Source organism: Motacilla alba, chromosome 4A (assembly GCF_015832195.1).
Source record: "Motacilla alba alba isolate MOTALB_02 chromosome 4A, Motacilla_alba_V1.0_pri, whole genome shotgun sequence".
NCBI lineage: Eukaryota > Metazoa > Chordata > Aves > Passeriformes > Motacillidae > Motacilla > Motacilla alba.
The window spans coordinates 9,130,043-9,136,056 of record NC_052045.1 but is presented as its reverse complement, the minus strand read 5'-3'; positions in this window follow the sequence as shown (position 1 = coordinate 9,136,056).

The window sequence follows — 6,014 nt, the reverse complement described above, 5'->3', positions numbered from 1 at the left end:
TTATTTTAACGACTCTGAAATGATTATTGAAGTATGAAGGACAGCACTGCATAGAGAATTTGCTTCTCTTATTAAGAATGGCCACTTGGCCATTCCTTGATTTTCCTTCTCCACCCTGAGCAGCTGGGTTAAATCTGAGCAGGACTGTGTCCAGCCTGACCCTGCCCAGCTGAGGAGCACTGAGGACTTGGTGGAGGGGGGAGATGGAGGGTTTTGGATTTCTTTTTTGAATTCTGGAAACTGGGATAGCTGCAGCAGAGCAGGAGCTGATCCTGTGAGCTGTTCTGGGAAGGCTGGCATGGGCTGGGTTTAGATGGGTCTGGGAAGCATCAGCCACCAATCCTGCTCAGTTGCTTCCTTCCTGTCTTACAGCTTGGAGGCACCTAAATGCATGGGAGGGTTTCCACCAACACCTTCTCCTTAAAGAGAATATTTCCTACATTCTTAAAAAAAAAAAATGTCCTGCAGGAGCAGATGGTTGTTTGGAGACTCATAATCTGTCTACTCTGAGGAAAAAAAAAAAAAAACAGAGCAGTAAATTCTTTCATTCCTTTTCCTGTGTGAAGTGCAATATATGCCACTATACTTTCTCCTGATTGGAATAACTGATGACAAATTTAAGATGGTAGCTTTGGATTTGCCTTTTTTGTTCCCCCTTAAGGAGGCCGGGGCCTGTGGACATACTGTGGAATTTAAACAATTAACACCTCAAAACTTACTGGAGTGGTTAAGAGGCATTGACCTTTGTGCAAAGGGTATCTTGTAATACATGGAATTAACTGGGAAAAGAAACAATGGATGTTGGTTAATCTACAAAGAAGCAGGTTTTTCTCCTGGTTAAGTAATTGTTTGCTGGTACAAGGTCACCTTTCCAATGACTCACAGCTTGTCTTGCCGCTGCTTATAGAAAATTAGCATTAGGATATAAATTAAAAAAAGAAACTTTGAAAGTTAATTTTCTAGAATCAGTAGAACATTGCAGCACTGCAAATAAACCTCTTAAGCTGAGGAAAAGTAGTTCACATCCAGCAAATACTAAATTTTTATGAATTGCTAGAGATTTACACAGACCAGTCACAGTAACTGTGTCTGACCCTAGGACCCCACTAAGAATGCCAAGCCCAAGTGAATGTTTCCAATTCGTCTCCCGTTAGTTCTTTGGTTACAGCTCAAACTGGTGCCTCTGGAGAGGGACCCCTACCCCAATTCACACCTCTCAGTTATACCCCTGACACTCATCACCCAAGCCAAGTCAAACACAAAATTCTGGTCAATGGATTCATGATTTCTTGCTGGGTTCCATTGTTGCTGGGCTGGCCACCTTCTCATGGAGCTTTTTCTCTTGGAATTGTCTCCTTATCATATCCCTTCTGCTCGCATCTGCTAAATTCCAAGAGTTCTTCTGCTACCAGCATTGTTACATTTGTTAGATCAAAAGTTTGGTCAGCTCTTGCAGCCTAAGGAGACTATTCAGACAGGAGAATACAAGTAACATACTTTTCTCTGTAATTGTTGATAGTTCTTTATCTTACTCCTTAAAACAATCAGTTGTTGGTCTGCTTGCAACACCGGTATTTTAGAGCTGGAGGAAAACAGGATGTCACCAGGTGCTTCTGTGTTAAAATCCCTGAGTAATCATAACTTGGTACGAAAATTTGTCTTTTCAAAAAGGTAAGTCTACAGATTATGTTCCATCTAATGATATTTACAGTAAAAAGGAAGTTGCAGTTACTGCTTTCAGTAGATTCAACATTTAGATGTGTTATGCAATTAAGGAGTGTAGAGGGTCACTGCCCAGGCCTTTGCAGGGCTCAAGGGCTCCTGTGCTTCTTTGCAAAGCTTAGTCACTGTGACTTTGCAGAAAGGGGCTAGCATGCAAGTAAATTGCATCTGAATTGATAAGGAATGGATTGCTTGTTTCTATTTGGAGCAATAGTAGTTTTAATTTATTGTGAAATATGAGTGCTGGATTATTAGCAACATGTTCACTTAATATATAGCTTTATTTTCCCCTTCTGGACTGAACTTCCTAGGAAATTATCACAGTGCTTGTTCTGTTTTACCCTTCTGTAGTCTCTGAAGCTTGAGGTATAGCTGAAAAGTACTCATTATCATGGCCAAAACCAGATACCTTTCTCAAGAGCAGTCCCTTAATTACATCCACAAAGCCCTTCAGCTGGTGTTAGTTTTAGGCTCAAGGCAAAGCTGCTCTTTAATTAATTTTCAGTGAAGGCGGGGCAGGGCACTGCACAGGCCAAGTTCTGCCACATGCACGCTGGGGAGAAGGTGCAGCTCTCAAGCATGAGACAGGAACAAAAATTGCAAAACAGCCTCTGCAGAGATGAGCTGAAACCTCGTCATTGCACAGGTAAAGCTGGTTTGTAGGATGTGGCTGGGGAGTAGGTCAGAACTGGTTCTGCAACCACAGGGCTGTGATTCTGTCACTTGCAGAACTGGCACTGTGTGTGTATCCCTTCAGTTTCTCCCTTCTTATTCCTACAGCAGCAGTTGCTGCTTCAAATCCCAGCTCTAAAAGCAAAGAGCAAACAGAACTTCCAACTGGAGAGAGATCATTCCCCAAAGAGCTCTGTTTCAGGACAAGGCAGTGAACAGGCATTAGCCTGGTGTTTGCCAGACCTGGTTTCTGATCTCTGTGAGAGCTGGAAACTACAGACTGGCTACAAATATCATTATGTTCTCTGTAAAAGGGATGTAATGTTATTCTAGGTCACAAGGGATCCTGTTGCACTAAAGTCCTGCAGTTAAAATATCCAGTTATGAAAATGACTGTATAATATCCAGTTTCCCTCCCTGCCTTTTATTTTAGATGTAACTTCTTTTCCTGCTGAAATCTCTCAGAAAATGTTACAGCCAACACATCTTTCATAAGAGCTGGAAGTGGGCGGTGCCTTCTGTGCAGAGCCATTTTCATACAATAAATTCTGCTCTGAAGCTGACAGATGTATCTCCAGCAAGTTAGCACTGTGTGTCCATGAAACCACAAAAGCCAGAGTATTGACACACCTCTGCTTCGCTGGAACAAGCCCAAAGAACGTGTTGTCAGTCAAACAAGTTTTTGTTGTTCACATGAAACCGAGCTACATCTACAAGCAGCTTGCTCTGACTCACAAAACGCATCCGTCTCATCTGCTGCCACATGCTAACCCAGCTGCCGGGGCTGCAGCACACAGCCCATCCAGCATTAACCCAGCTGCAGCACACAGCCCATCCAGCATTCACCCAGCTGCAGCACACAGCCCATCCAGCATTCACCCAGCTGCAGCACACAGCCCATCCAGCATTCACCCAGCTGCAGCACACAGCCCATCCAGCATTCACCCAGCTGCAGCACACAGCCCATCCAGCATTAACCCAGCTGCAGCACACAGCCCATCCAGCATTAACCCAGCTGCAGCACACAGCACATCCAGCATTAACCCAGCTGCCGGGGCTGCAGCACACAGCCCATCCAGCATTCACCCAGCTGCAGCACACAGCACATCCAGCATTAACCCAGCTGCAGCACACAGCACATCCAGCAGCAGCTGGAAACGCTTCCAGAGCCGCGGGGCATCCCAACACCGCCCGCGCCCCGCAGCGTCGAGGGGCAGCAGGGCGACAGAGAAGGGACAGTGGGACAGCGAAGGGGCAGGTGCTGCCCCAGCACCGTGCCAAGCCCCGCGCCGGGAATGTTTTTCCAGCTGCGTCGCGACACGAGCGGTCTCACAGGAAATTTCGTAGCTCTCTGCTGCAACCTGCTCTCTGATCCCTTCACCTCCCCACCAAGCTTTCTTTTTTTGGCTCTTCACGTGATTTCCCCGGTCTTGACTCAGCAGTTTCCCGCAGCAGCGTTTATTGGGTTGGTTTCCCGGCACCACCTCCCCGGAAAGCGGCGGCTCGGGAGCGCTGCCCGCCGCTCGGAGCCTGCGCACCGATCACATAAAAAGGGCTTCAGGGTTTTTTCGGAGCTGTCCCTGCCCCCGAGCAGACTCACACACGCAGCTGAGGCCCTGCCGATGTCACCCTGTGCTGGACACTCCATGGTCTTCGTTGCGGCGGCCGGACCCCGAATGCTCAGTCCGCAGCTGCAAACTGGGCTGGGTGAGAAGGAGAACTGGCGACAGCCCCAAGAAGGCCCTTGTGGTTCATCCCCCTCTGCCAAGTGACTCTGGGACCTCTCTGGCCGGCATTAATACATCCCTCTTTCCACCCTTTCCACGTGAAATGGAACCAAATCCTTTCTCTGCCTCCTGGAAAGGAATAATTGGTTCTGCCATCATCTTTTCCCTGAAAAAAAAAATACAGGAATTGCCCTTTTGTTTAGAGATATCTAAAAGAATAAATAAAAATACATTAGAATAAAGCCATGATTACTGCATGTCCTAGGGATTATCTCTTTCTTCTTTTTATCACAACCTCTACTCTTCTGCACCAGGAATCAGAAACATTAAGTTACTCAGTGCTTCATTAAACAATGGAGACTTTGCTTCTGATCACACACATCCATCAATTTTGGCAAGTCCCAGGGCTAAGGAAAGTTTGATTACAGAAATAGTATCTAAACTGCTGAAACTGCTTAAGGATTTCCAAAGGATTAAGCCTATGATGCAAATGAAATTAGCCATGAAATTATATTCCTCAATGAACTAAAGCTTTAAAAAGAAATTATAATGTTTTGATATTTGCTCTCAGTACATGTCAATGCCTTCTTAAAACAACTGATGTCGGGCAGTATAACATGCAATAAAACTGTAATGCTGTACAGAAACATTACAGTCCTCCTTCTCACACCCAGCAACAAACATAAGGAATGGGAATGTCTTAGAAAACCAGGATCAGCTAAATTAATAAACTATACTGTTCTTTTAATCCCATACCGCTTGCTATTTTTCTTGTGTTATTACACAGAAAAGGATTTGCTTGTTATGCTTGCTGCCATTGGATTTCATTTCAAGCTTCACTAAATTGGCATAAAGGAAACAAGCTAATCAGCCTTCCATTATGTCTGCAGAACATCCACTTGGTTCAGAGCCCATTTCCTACCGTGCAAGCAAGAGATCCAAACATTCAGAATTCTTCACTCAGAACAAGGGAGTGTAGGAACAGATCAATGTATATTCATAAGTCCTGAAGTAAATATTCCAGCAGATACAAAAGGTGCCATTCCACTGCATGAACTACCTGAAAAGATCAATCATTTCTCCTCTTCCAATTAATGAATGCTCAATTCAATGTCTGTGTCCTAATGGTCAAATCTTCCTAATTTGATTGCTCCGAACTCCTTGTAAGATCACTTTCTAAAAAAGAAACTTGGTTCTAAAGGAGTGAAGCCTGAGGAAATGCAAAATCCCCAGAGCAGGACTCTCCCTAGCCTCTGAAATGCCCCGTTCTTTGTGGTGGAGCTGAGAAAGTCTTCCTGCTTTCAGAATTCGTGGTTTCATCTGTGCTGCTGTTACTGACATTTCCCTCCAGCCTACAGCAAGTCAGTTATTAAATATAGAGTTTATTTCTTCAAATAAACTTTTGGTAATTAAGCCCAAAGGATAAATATAAATTTACTCAGTTTTGAAATGACGTGAATCTGAGAGTCAGATGCAACCTTGCTTAGACAAGTGCATGTGCAGGTATGTAACACACATGGTGCTCATGGGCTCTAGGAGTAGTTACTAAGCACAAAAAGAAATGCAAAGAAGCACTGAACTCCTCTGAGCACAAAAGCCCTTGTGTGTGGGACCCTCATTTGTTCAATGCCCTGGTTTCTGTGGCGGCCCTGACACACCAGCTTTGGTTTTGTGACACTCTGTGGGAAAGTACAGGATTGCAAGCACACAACTGAGAGAAATTAACTGCCCTTTGATAACAAATTGTTTCCACTTCCTCCAGACTGCACAACTGCTTTCCTATCAACACCATCTACCCTCCAACTGTCTCATTATCAGGTCAATGTGTTCTACTGCCTTCTTCAGACCTCATCTTCTCTCCCCATGGCTGGAGATGTCTCCTAGAGCCCAACA